Source organism: Cyprinus carpio, chromosome B12, assembly GCF_018340385.1.
Source record: "Cyprinus carpio isolate SPL01 chromosome B12, ASM1834038v1, whole genome shotgun sequence".
Taxonomy (NCBI): domain Eukaryota; kingdom Metazoa; phylum Chordata; class Actinopteri; order Cypriniformes; family Cyprinidae; genus Cyprinus; species Cyprinus carpio.
Window position 1 is genome coordinate 24,725,810 of NC_056608.1, and position 14,175 is coordinate 24,739,984.

The 14,175-nt window shown below is 43.7% G+C and overlaps 1 protein-coding gene and 1 pseudogene across 1 annotated transcript in view; both read right to left on the bottom strand.

Annotated features, from left to right (window-relative positions):
- LOC109084573 (gremlin-2-like) overlaps window positions 1-14,175 on the bottom strand; it is a 292,543-nt gene that overhangs the window by 124,839 nt on the left and 153,529 nt on the right. The gene's annotated exons all lie outside the window — the stretch shown is intronic.
- On the bottom strand, window positions 1,556-8,042 carry LOC122134388 (annotated as a pseudogene).

Sequence of the window (14,175 nt, forward strand, 5' to 3'; positions counted from 1 at the left end):
TAGATCTGGGGCGCATTCCCTTCAAAAACAAGCGTAATGCACTGCGTCTTCAGCGGCTCAGATGTCGGGAGTAAATGATGAATGCTATCTTCATTATTACATCCAACAACAGAACACCTCAATCTCTTATCATCAGGGCGGAGCTAAAGTGAGACACCAGTCCAGTCTGTGCTGAAACGCTACTGTCAATCAAACTATCGTGGGAGGGGCCTGTCTGTGTGACATCACAAAGACAAGCGTCTGAGATCGGCTCAATTTGAGAAAGGGGTAAAGATTTTAGTAGATCAAATAAAAAAAAAAACCCTGGGTGGATTTTTATCATTATTACACACACTGCACACACACATTTCAGTTCAAACAACATGTAAAAGTGCACGATGACCCTTTAATAAAACAATGGTTAATTTTCTTAAGGGATTCGTATTTGTGTATTCTTTCTTTCATTTTGTTTTTATAGCTGTGCTGACTTAACGGTTTGTTATATATTGAATAAAAAAAGGAAATCTCCAAATTTCCGATCCGAAATCAAAGGAGTCACCATACACAAAGATCTGAATCAAAAGATTTGCGAACCCGCTTAAGTTGGGATGAACTGAAACAAAAGCACCGTTTTACCGTTACACGTGTGTTTTGAAATCATCAAAAGCGATGTAGAAATATTAAATAGTAGTGCATTTGATCTGTGAATCGCTTGAACTGAATAATCGAATTCACGAATTTGAATCAGTCGGAGCGTAAATGACTCACTCAGTTGATTCAGTTTGTCTGTTCCTCCGCTTGTCATGTTTACACGGAACATTTAGTAATGATCCGATAAATGTTTGTCTACGAAATACCATTCCACCTTTTCTAAAATAAATTTTGATATATCAAACTCATTAATTTAGACGTAAAACAAACACAAAGTCTCTCAGCTGAATGAAAATTTATTTAAGAACAGAAATAAAACCTCATCTGATGTGCGAGCTGACGCTCTATTCATTAAACGTTCTACAGGAAATAAACACACAAACATCTCCAAACAGTTCTGTTTCTGCTGTTCTCCTAATGATTCATTTGTAAATTGGTTAATAAAAGCAGCAGAATGTGGCTTGTGAATAATTCAGTTTTGATCACGTCTTGTTTTACATCATTAAAGACTGCAGTTAAAGTGCACTATTTTCTCATCAGGGAGAAAAACTCATTCATTCAAGTGTCCACAGTTGAAATGTGTGACTTTTAAAAAAGTTTTCAAACACTGTGACAGTTGACCTTCATTCACTTTCCTCTGAGGGAAAGAAAACTGTAAACGTCACAGAAACGGAGCAGGTTTCACCTTCACAAACGTACCATCAAACTTCAGCAGAAACTAAAAACAGACCTTCATCCAGAATCCACACAGCTCATGAAAAGAAACTACTATTCAAGAGTCTCAAGTTTAGTTGAGAATGAAAAACTAAATAAGCATAACTCTGAAAGTGCTAAAAGTCCCGGTGAGGGTCGAGCGGACTCTGTGTTGAACCGAACGACTGTAACAGCTCATGAAAACACACGATTAAAGCAGGCTAAAATCAGAACAACAAGAGCCGAATTAAATCACTGATGACGATGATTCCAGTGGTTTAGAAGGACAGGATGGTCCTGCTGATGATGTCCACACACTCTCTGACCTCATCCTCCTTTATAATGAGGGGCGGGGCTAGTCTGATGATGTCACCATGAGTCGGCTTGGCCAACCAGACCGTTGTCACGGAGACGAAGAACACACCCCGTCCAGGCGTCATAGTCTGTGAGAGATCAGCGGATTAGAAACGGCATCATCTACACACCACACACACACACACACACTCAAACACACACAAACACACACACACTGCAGGAAGTGTTATTATGGATTATAGACTCTATGTATTTGAGTTAAAAATGTCTTAATGCGGGATTTGTTTCAGCTTTTGTCTTCTCCAGATGTTAACTGATGGACTGGAGTGCTGTGGATTACTGTGTGGATTATTGTGATGTTTTTTATCAGCTATTTGGACTCTCATTCTGACGGGCACCCATTCACTCCAGAGCATCCATTGATGAGACACTGATGCAGTGCTACATTTCTACAAAACCTGATGAAGACAAAACAATCATCCTGATCTCAGATGAACTGAGGATGGAGCACATTTAAATTTTTGGGTGAACACCTCCTTTAATGCACTGCAGTCTAATGGCTGAAACAATCAGTCAAAAGAGCTGAAAACCTGCCGATTGGCACAATAAAATTACTTCTGAATATATTTCTCTCATTCTTGTGTAACTGTGTGCCTCTGTGTTTTTTTATATTTCTACTTTAAGCATATATTTGTCTTTACCTGTATAAAATGAAACGATTGTCAGGTTCCAGCTGCTAACACACCTGCTTCTCTATTAAAATACACAAAATCCTGATGACGTAAATGAGAGAAAAATCTAAATGCATGTTTGTGACCAGCTGAAACCTGATCTTCGACTCTTTCTGCTCACAGCTGATGTTTTCAGCCCAAATAAAGAGCTGAACGCGCCCACACTCCTCAGCTGTTAAACCGGGCGAGCGACCCACAGTTCATTCTGCAGCCTGCAGTACTTTCACATCAAGAGCAGAGTTTCTGACGTGATGCAGTGGTTTCACTGATATGCAGGTGAAGCTGTAGTCTGGTTTGAATGGACGGTGGTTTTGTGGCGGATCTTGTTCTGACCTTTAGTCTCTTTGATGATGATGGCGTTCAGGAGGCCTTTCCCGCGGACGCCGCTCACGATCTCCAGCGGAAGCTTCCTGAGCTCAGCACGAAGAATCTGACCCATCAGATCCGCATTCTGAGCCAGACTCTCCTCCTCCAGAACCTGAGGAGATCCGAGAGCATGAGAACATCACACACACACACAACACAGACACACACAACACAGACACACACACACACACACACACAACACACACACACACACTCACACACAAGCACACTCACACACACACTCACTCACACACTCACCACAACACACTCTCTCTCACACACAGACACCACACACACTCTCTCTCTCTCTCTCTCTCTCTCACACACACACACACACACACACACACGACACACACACCACACACACTCTCTCTCACACACACACACACTCTCTCCTCTCTCTCCTCTCTCTCTCACACACACACACACACACTCTCTCTCTCTCACACACAGCACACCACTCTCTCTCTCTCTCTCTCTCTCAAACACACAACTCTCCCTCCATACCTCTATCTCACACACACACCTCCAGAGCGGCGATAGCGACGCGGCAGGCCAGAGGGTTTCCTCCATACGTGGATCCGTGTTCTCCAGGTTTGATGGTCAGCATCACCTCATCATCACACAGAACAGCAGAGACCTGAGACACACTCAGATCATCAGTGAACGCGCATGTGTGTTCATATGTGTGTGTGTGTGTGTGTGTGTGTGTGAGAGAGAGAGAGAGGGAGGAGTCACAAAAAGAGGGAGGAGTCAACAAATCAGTGATGCGCCTACACCCACACACACACACACCACAAAACACACAAACACACACCACAAACACACAAAACATACACCACACACCGCACACCCACATTGAATTATAAATTGTTTGAAGAATTTTAAAATGTTATTTGTTCTATTTTTTTTTTTTAAATGTATATACATGCATATATATAGATTCAATGTAAACACTATGCTTTGGCAATACATTGTAACAATTGTCATGCCAATAAAGCACATATTGAATTGAATTGAATTGAATTGAGAGAGAGAGAGAGAGAGAGTGTGTGTTTGTGTAAGAGAGGGAGCCTGAGTGAGTGTGTGTGTGTGTGTGTGAGTGAGTGAGTGTGTGTGTGTGTGTGTGAGAGAGATGAGAGCAGAGAGAGTGTGTTTGTTTGTGTGTGTGAGTGAGTGTGTGTGTGTGAGAGAGAGAGAGAGAGAGACGAGAGGAGAGAGAGAAGAGCGTGTGTGTGACGAGGAAGCGAACGGGGAGGGAGACGGGCAGCGTTTGTGTAAGCGGAGAGGATCGTGATGTGAGTGTGGGTGGGTGTGTGGTGTGTGTGTGTGTGTGTGTGTGAGGTGTGTGTGAGTGAGTGTGTGTGGGGGTGTGTGTGTGTGTGTAGAAAGAGAGAGAGAGAGAGATAGAGAGAGATTTGTGGGGTGTAAGTAAGAGAGGGAGCGTGAGTGAGTGTGTGTGTGTGTGTGTGAGATGGTGTGTGTGTGTGTGTGTTTGAGAGGAGAGAGAGAGAGAGAGAGAGCAGAGAGGGTGTGTGTGTTTGTGTGTGAGTGAGAGTGTGTGTGCTGAGACTGTTAAGTAAGAGAGGGAGCGTGAGTGTGTGTGTGTGAGAGACTCACAGGATCCACTCCTCCTGACAGCGCGCTTTAACCCAGAATCACCAGATCCGGCCTCACTGCCTCGTGGTCCACAGCCAGACGCCGCCCAGGTGCGGGCCAGACCGGTCTGTACCTCATCAGCAATGAACAGAACCTGCAGCACACACACACTCACACAGTCAGTGTTTGTCTGATTAACACATACATGAGAGCAAATGGCTGATGTGTGTGTGTGTGTGTGTGTATATATGTGTGTGTACTCACATTGTGTTTGGTACAAAGCTCCCGGACTCTCATCTCGTAACCGGGATCAGACCGACCGGAACCAACAACACCCCCTTCACCCTGGATGGGCTCCACCATGAACGCCGCCACGTTTGGATCCTGCCCCCCCCCCCCCAGTGCTTTCTGCACGACACACATCACACACACACACACACACACACACACAGATGAAAGGTCAGGGGAAACTAGTTGAGCTGGTTAAGTTACAGGTTAAAAATAACACTGCAGGTTTGCTGTGCTTGTTTGTAGAGTCTGACCAAAAATACTACCCTCGCTGCTGCATTCTGGATCAGTTGTAGAGGCTTGATAGTACATGCAGGAAGGCCCGCCAGGAGAGAGAGAACTGTACATGCACTCCCCCCACCTACAATTCCCGCCGGCCTGAGACTCGAACTCACAAACCTTGGATTGTGAGTCCGACTCTCTAACCATTAGGCCACGACTTCACGGGCCACTGTGAAGCTGAACTGATGATCCATCACAACTCCTAGGTTTCTGGCTGTCCTGGAAGGAGTTATGGTTGACGAACACAGCTGTATAGAGAAGTTGTGATGAAACGATGGGTTAGCTGGAACCACCAGCAGTTCAGTCTTAGTAAGGTTGAGCTGAAGGTGATGGTCATTCATCCAGGGCTTCAGTAACCGAGAGCAGGGCAGTCTCAGCTGAGTGGCTGCTTTTGAAGCCAGATTGGTTGCTGTCCAGGAGGTTGTTCTTGATTAATCACGATTAATCGTTTAACAGCACTAATATCAATATGACATAAAACAATAATAACATTAACCATAACAGCAATAACAATAATAATATTTATTATTATTATTATTATTATTATTATTATTATTATTATTATTATTATTATTATTATATTATATTTATTCAAATATGTTTTAATATACAGTAGTACTACTACTACTAATGACTATTAATGACTTTATTATTATTATTTTATGACTATTATTATTTCTAAATAAGCCAAATAAGAAATACTACTACTATTGAAATATTTCCCTGTAAAATAAGAACTATTTTAAAACTGTAAAACAGTTTACATTACTAATATTTGCAGTCTTCATTTATTAATTTATAAACAATGAACACTGAAGACCACAAACCGGCATAAAAATTGGGCAATTATTTTTTTTTATTTTATTTCTACCACAAGTGATCAAGTTATTCAACAAAACATTGTTTGCATGCCTTTGTGTGTATGTGTGCTGTAAATGATTTTTTTTTTCTAAAAATGTGTTAAGAAAAAAAAATGTCCCTACGGAGATACTACTCTTTACTAAAGTAATACTCTTAAGATTTAATTTTGAAGCCCTTAAAGCTTCTCTTGTTGATAAGCGCTTCTCATTACATATTTGTGAAGATTATTGGTTAAAGTTTAGTTCCTAAATGTGCTTTATAGTGACTCAAACTCCGAGCCGCTGCAGATGGAGCTCATGAGGATGATTTTCTGTGAATGGAGACGCTGAAAACACCGGATCATGACCTGCTGGCGTGCAAATGAACACAGTACCTCTAGCGCAGCGACGTCATTGTACGGGACCAGCTCAAATCCAGGCATGAACGGACCGAAACCCTCGTAACTGCTGGGGTCCGTCGAGCTGGAAATGGCCCCCATCGTCCGGCCCCAGAAGTTCCCCGCTGTGAGAGCGAGAAACACGGCAGACGCTCAGCTTACTACTGAAACAATCCTCTCTCATCACATGAAAACACTCACAGCGGGCTTCAAACTGACACGTGTGTGTAAAATAACATTAATACATCAACCTTTCAGGCATTTGAGTCATAGAACACTTCACAAATAATCATCCTGATATAAATAAATTCTCTCAAAGCGTTACATAAACATACGAAGATCAAATAAATAAATCTCCTTTGTCTCATCATTCCTGAACATGTACACTACCAGTCAAAACTTTCTGAACAGAATTTTTTTAATGTTTTCTAAAGAAGTCTCTTCTGCTCACCAAACCTGCATTTTTTTTTTAAATCCAAAATACAGTAAAATTTTGAAATATTTTTACTATTTAAAATAACTGTTTTCTATGTGAATATCTGATAAACTGAAATTTATTTCTGTGATCAAAGCTGTATTTTCAGCATCATTATGCTGTATAAGCCCGTGTAAGTGAGGTGGACTGTGAGCTGCTGTCTTACCTGCAAACACGATCTTCGCCTCATACTTCGGGACGCCCTTGACCGTGTACGCCCACTTACGGGCCAGTTTACAGGCCGTCTCTCCGCCCTCCACCCTCCACACAAGCCTTCAGACACCCAAGCGCAGGATCAGACACTGCTCTGACCGTCAGTGGTGTCCGGGAGGACATTGTACCTGTGTCGTGAGGCTGTACCTGTGTTTCATGGGCAGCACTTTGTCGTATCCGAACAGGCCGGTGATGTACTGCTCGTAGACGCCCAGCACGTCGTTGTAGAAGGCTCTGGAGGTGAGCGTCAGCCGCGAGGCCTGCGCCGTCAGCGCCGCGATGATCTTGGGGTGGCAGTGACCCTGGTTAACGGCGCTGTACGCGCTCAGGAAGTCAAAGTACCTGCCTGCGCCCTCCACGTCCCACACGTGAACCCCTGCAACACGCCACAGAAACCCTGATCAGAGACGTCTGACTCACACACACAGGTTACTTCAGTCTCCACGTTTATGCATGCAGTGCGTGTGTCTCTTTTTATATAGTCTCTGATCTGCGGTACATCTGAGTGTATCTCAGTTCACTCGAATCACCACATCATGATAAATTACTTAAGAATGACAACATCTATGACCAATTACACATTTATCCAAGAATACATTAAACAATTCTCAGTCCGGCTGCCAGAAACACGGAAGTGTGAAAAAGGCTAATTGACAAATAAAACGATCTACTGTAGATACAGTACATGCTGTGAACGTGAGGCAGAGATGCATGCAGCTTCCAGAAAAAAGTCTGAATTAAGACATATAAAGTCAGAAATGCGAGAAAAAAGTCGGGAATTATGACAAAAAAGCCTGAGCTTACACCTCATAATTCTGACTTTTTCTCTGAATTCTAAGAAAAAGTTAGAACTGCGAGAAAAAAGTCAGCTTTGTGAGACATAAACTTGAGTTGGACTGCTGGTGAGAAACCTTCCCAGAGTTCTGTGCGCAGGCCTACCCTCTCCTCGCTCCAGCGCCACGGGCAGCGGGTGGTAGTTATGAGCGCCGTATCGATCCTCGCGGGCGTAAACCTCCTCTGACGTCAGCGCATGCTCCGCAGGCTCGGCTCTGGACACCGCAGAGGACGATGCGCGCTTCCCAGAATGCACTGCACGGCTCAGGGCGGGCGCCACGCGGCTCATCAGACTCTTCATGCTGTTCATGACGACTCGTTCGGTTCAGACTGAGAAACAAACACTCAATCACACATCAGTCCTGCGGAGATCATGTTCAGTCACAATTTAGCTCTATTTCTACAGCGCTTTATACAAAACAGATTAATTCAAAGCCGCGATAAACAAGAAAACAGAGGTTTAGTCACAAAATTCAAACTGCGACTCTGCTGGAATATAAAGCTGAAGGAGTCTGAGTGTGGTATAAGTCATATTTTATCTTCACATCACTAGGTTTAGAGTGACACAGAATATAAAAAACATTGCAATCTCTCAAATAGAAATATACTGAGAAAAAACAAATTAATTAATAAAATTAACAACTGTAGTTAAAGTTATTTTAAAAAGTTGATTATTAAAATGTAATGAAGTGAAAATGGAACCTTCATAAGCAGCCATATAACAATAAGATATGATAATAATGAGATCTCTGAGCTGTGTAACACAGATGCTGCTCGAGCGCACACACACACACACACACACACACACACACACACACCTGCTGACCTCAGATCAACACTCTCTCTCATCAATTATTAATCTGAGCTCCTGGAGACTTTCCACTAACAGCGTCACTTATTTATAGTCACTTGACCACGTGACACACGTCAAACGCAGCCGGAGGCGCTGATTGGCTGAAAACTCACTGCCCTCAACACGCCCACTGCATGCGCTGCCAAGGGTCAACTAAAGACACACACACACACGTAAGGTTTGTATAGTGCAGTTACACAGCAGTCATTCAAGAAAAGCTCAATAAAGTAACCATATTAAAACAAAGCATCTGAATATCATTAAATAAACAACCCCCTGAATCCTTGCATGAAACCTGTTACCCCCTCATCCCCACATCATCTTCACTTTAACCCTCATCTTCACTCAAGCCCTCACCTTCATCTTCAGTCGAACCCTCATCTTCATCACTCCAGCCCTCATCCTCATCTCGTCCATCTCCTCGTCGCTGCTCTACTGAAGCTGACGCGCGTCATTACCATCTCGTGTGTTTTATGAATATTCATCAAGCCCCCTCTCTGGCGTTATTATATATCGGCGCGCGGTGTCTATCTCGCCCGTCTATGCTGTGAGCCGCTTTAATAAATAGCGTGTTTATGTGCGTGTTTTTTACCTGCTGCGGGGGCTCGTGCGGGGGGGTCGATTCTGTTGCCGAGCGCTGTGCGTCGCGCTGCCTCTATAGGATTATCAAATGCCTTGCACCCATCCGTCACTCTGCGGTCATCACAATGACGCAACCGGCCCCGCTCTGCTTAAGGTGTTTAAAGTGTTGTTTGCCGATTTCTGCATAATTGTAAAAACGTTTCGTCTAAACAGTTTCTTGTAGTTAGTTAGTAGTGTGTTTAATCTTTAGCTGTGTGTGAGTGATGGATTGTGTGATGACTGAGGGCTCGAGGGTGACGCAACACTGAGGCGGGAATTGTCCTCCGAACTCCTCCATCATCACACACGCGGCCGAGACACATCTCACTAAGGTCACTAATCACTAATCACTCATCTCCTCTGATATAACACTGTAGGGGGAAAACACACACCGTCACACTGTATTACTACAACACTAGTCAAGCTCATTCGTTTGGCAATATAAGAGAAGATTTTCTACGTGGATGTAATCTGTTCCCCTGATAATCGAATTAATTATCTAATCATAAATTATAAGAACATTTTTATATAATTCATAATGAACAGTGTTGGGAAGGTTACAGATTAGTTACTCCTATTTAAAATGTAAAATGGAGTAGTGTAACTAGTTCACGCTTCACTTGGTGAGGCGTGACTTTTTTTACTCTAAATTATAATTTTTCTGTTTTTTTTGTAATTATTTCTTGGGATTTTTAGTTAATCGTCGTTTTCAAACATGTAAAGCAGGCCCTAGTTAACCTTACAGGATTACTCAACACTGATTACTGTCACTTTCGGTTTCGAACTCCTTCTTCTTCACGTTGAATTGAACACAACAATTTTTTTTTTTTTTTTTTTTGCACCTTGTTTTTTTTTTTTTTTTTTTTTTTTTTTTTTTTTTTTTTTTTACTTTGAGATCGCTCTGAGGTTAAATACAGATGTAAAAAACAAACCATACACAAACATTCCAGCCATCAGGTCAGTACTTTGTTGTGTGAGGAAATATTTCGTACACCTCCTTTATATGCGGAATCATTGAACATGTTCATAAGTAACTTGTGGTTGTATCTGATCAGGGTAACAGAGAAGGAATGGTTTTTTAAAACATTTATTACGTAATGGTTGTTACATTTAACAACTCCCATACACTTGTAAAATCGCTTTGGATAAAGCGTCTGCTAAATGACTAAATGTAACTGTAATGTAATGTACCACGGATAATGAAACATACATTTAAAACTTAATAGGTGTTGGACAAAATTATCTAGTTAAATTATTATTGATTATTATTCATTCTATATATTTGGTGTCTTTGCTTTGGTCAGCCGCAGAACTGTCATTTGCCCAGAGTCCCGCCTGTTGTCGCCGCATGCGCAGCAGAGCTCGCTGTGAGCATGCAATGGCCGCAGGCAGAGCAGTAATGCAGTGGCTGAGGAGTGTGAAAGGAGTGATTTTTAGACATTGTGGGGTGTTTCTGTATGAATAGCGGAGCAGGATAGGAGGACAGGGAAGCGATACACGATCTGCCAGAAGCGGTGAGGAGGTTAGAACTAGCGCGGGAGCGATTTACCAATAACGTTATTCATCTCTGTATCGCTTGGACAACTCTCTGAGTGTTGCATAATAACAGCAAACAGGTAAGGATATGACTTGCATCAGTTTGACCATGTATGACGAAGTGTTGCATCACAGATCTACCAATACGGCAGCTCTCTTGTCTCGTCTCGTCCGTCTCTCTTTTTTTTTTTTTCCCTTTCCCCTCTCTTTTTTCGGTCTCCCTCCTTTTTTTCTTTTTTTTTTCGTTTTGGGGGGGGGGGGGGACGAGCAGAATCCCCGTTGCGGCGCACATCTCTCTCTCCTCTCTTCTCTCTCTCTCTCTCCAGACTGTGTCATAATAGGCAACGCTCTGTATGCATACTACATGAGCCCCAAAATCTGCAGTATACATCCTCCACTGAATTCGGATACCCTTCGTATATTCCGCTGTAGTCTTTTATGGATATGTACTACAGTGCTTAAAATCACAAAATGTCTTATTTTGTACTAAGTGTCCACATTATTTTAGTGTGTGAAATGAAATGGCGGGATGTGTGGCTGGTGATCAGCTTGCGCAGATTTGATCAGACAAACAAACAAATAAATAAACAAACAAAAAGAACATGTATAAAAATATAAAACGCCCCTCACATAAAACACAGTGTAAACACTAGGTGTGTAGGCAGTGTGTGTGTGTGTCAGGCTGATAGGCTCCTGGTCTGACAGCAGCGTTCTTCTGCACTAATGAGACTCAGACACAGAACACGCTGTGAGAGGTTTTCGTGTAGAAGCTGTGTGATGGGCTTTCGACATCAGCGTCAGTCACGTGTTCTCCCCACGCACCAGCACTTCATTCACATCCTCAGAGAGAGACACCTGCGGCCACACCTGCTGGTGCATGATGGTACTGGACACACTCACACACTCACACACACACACACACTCACATACACACACACACACACACACACACACACACACACACACACACACAACACTCACTCACATACACACACACACACACACACACACACACACTCACACACACACACACCACACACACAACACACTACTCACACACTCACATCCACACACACACACACACCACACTCACTCACTCACCACACACCACACACACACACACGCAAGCCACACTCACACATACTCACTCACCATACGCACTGACAGTCACACAACACACACCACCCACACACACACACACCCTCACACACCACACACACACACACACATCACACACACACTCTCAACAACACCACCACACACCACACGGGCGACACATTCTCGACGGAGAGGATCCACATACATCGCGCGTGATCACCGCGTGATTCCCCCCCCCCCTCCACCACCCCCCCCACCCCCCCCCCCTACACCCCCCCCACCCCCACCCCACCCCCCACTCCACCACCACACCCCTCCCCCCCCCCCCCCCCCCCCCCCCACCCCCCACCCCCCCCACCCCCCCCCCCCACCCCCACCCCCCCACCCCCCCACCCCCCCCCACTATCCCCCCCCCCCCCCCTCCCCCCCTCCCCCACAACCACCCCCCCCCACAACCCCTCCCCACCCCACCCAACCCACCCCCCTCGACCCCCCCCCCCCCCCCCCCCATAAACTCACACACATAAAAAATCTCCCGAAGTCGCTTGCTCACCCAAAAACTGAAAAAAACAAATAAAGGATCATTCATAATAAAGAGTAAGTGTCAAATTGAAAGAAAATAAAATAAATTCAAAGGCGATTAAAAAAAGAAAAAAAAAGAGTAGAAAACCACCACACCCATGCCCCCCCCACAACCTCCCACCCCAAAACAAAAACCCACACACGAAACATGTAACGCACACTAATGGATTTGAACTCACATCCCTCGAATAGATAAAAAAAAATTAGTGAGCACTGTGGGAAAAAAAAAAAAATTAATCCCCCCCCCGACCAACAAACACCTCCCACCCAAATGAAAAAAAAAAAAAATAAAAAAAAAACCCCCCAAATCACCGCAAAAGACACAGAAAAACCCCCATCCACACGAACGCAAAAAAAAATTAAAAAAAAAAAAACGTTGATGACCAACACCAAAAATCGTCTAGAAGTGTATGTTTGTCAGTCGGAACAAAATTATATAGAATTAAAATTAGTATTGATATGGTTTTTTATGGCGCCGAAATAACACTGTGATATAGTTTATATATTAGGATAGAAAATACACTTTCCTGTGTAAAAAAAGATGTTGTCAATAAAAATAAATAAAACTAGCGGACATATAGCATGGATATATATGAACAAAAAAACATCGCTGCTTTTTAGGGATTTTTTTTTTTCTTATCTCCTACACACTTCCATGTTCAAATTAACAAAGAACCAGTAGTCACATCACACGATTCTTTTTTGCCGCTATCGGTAGCCTCGGAAATTTGCTCTTTTTCTTTCTTTTACTAGTCTAGACTCTTCCCGGGCCATAATGCCGGCCGGAGGTTTTTTTCTTCATCTTGGGTGATATCCTGTAAAAACATACAGACGAGTAACCTTCACATACATCGCCCCCACTACCTGTAAAACCTGGTTGTCGCACAACCCCCACCCCCATACCCCCACCCCCACACACCCAAACCCAAATACACACACCCCACCAACCCCCCCCAACACACACACCCTCCCGCACATACTCCCATAAACACTCACACGAACAACGCGCACACTGGGGGGGGGGCGGGGGGCACGCATACTCGACTGCCACACACAGACAACGAGATAACACACAGCTCACAGCGCACTCATACCACCCTCACACAATACCCCACACACTAACACAAAACACATAGAGAAAGAGAGGAAAAAAAATCACTACACACCAAAAAAAACTGGGGGGGAACCATCTAAGAATGAAACCAGACTCATTACTTTGTGGTGTTGGACTCATGTGTGTGTGTGTGTGTGTGTGTGTGTGTGTGTGTGTGTTTGATCTCAAATCTGATCCCGCACGGATTTGACAGTGTGGACGTGATGTTCTCCTAACTGTGTTGTCATCGGAGACGCTGCGGATAACTGTTCCTACCAGAACCTGAATGAAGCCTTCCGTGTTCTGATTGGCCTGGAGAAACCACTGCTGTTTCTCTACTGAGGTCCAAGGGTGAGACGCACACATGTGACTGCTTTCAAACGGGTTCCTGTCTTAGGCTGGAAAATGATGCACTGTAAGTGTGTTTGGAGAGGTCGAAGGTCAGGCTGTGGTGTTCTGGAAACCTGTTTGGAAACAGACAAGGCATGTTTCCAGATAAACAGACTCATGTGATTAAGTGCTGTGTTCTGCAATACAGGTCATGTTTTACTCTGCAGGACGCTACTATAAGAGACGGACGGCCTGAAGCTGGACGTGGGTAATTTTATGAAAGCGCTGGAGGTGAATGCAGCAGGTCAGCAAGGTCACGTGTGTTATTTTCGTTTCTCATCTGATTTGATGGTTCCTCATTTTAAAGAAAGAGTGAATGAAGCAGTTATTATAGTGAAG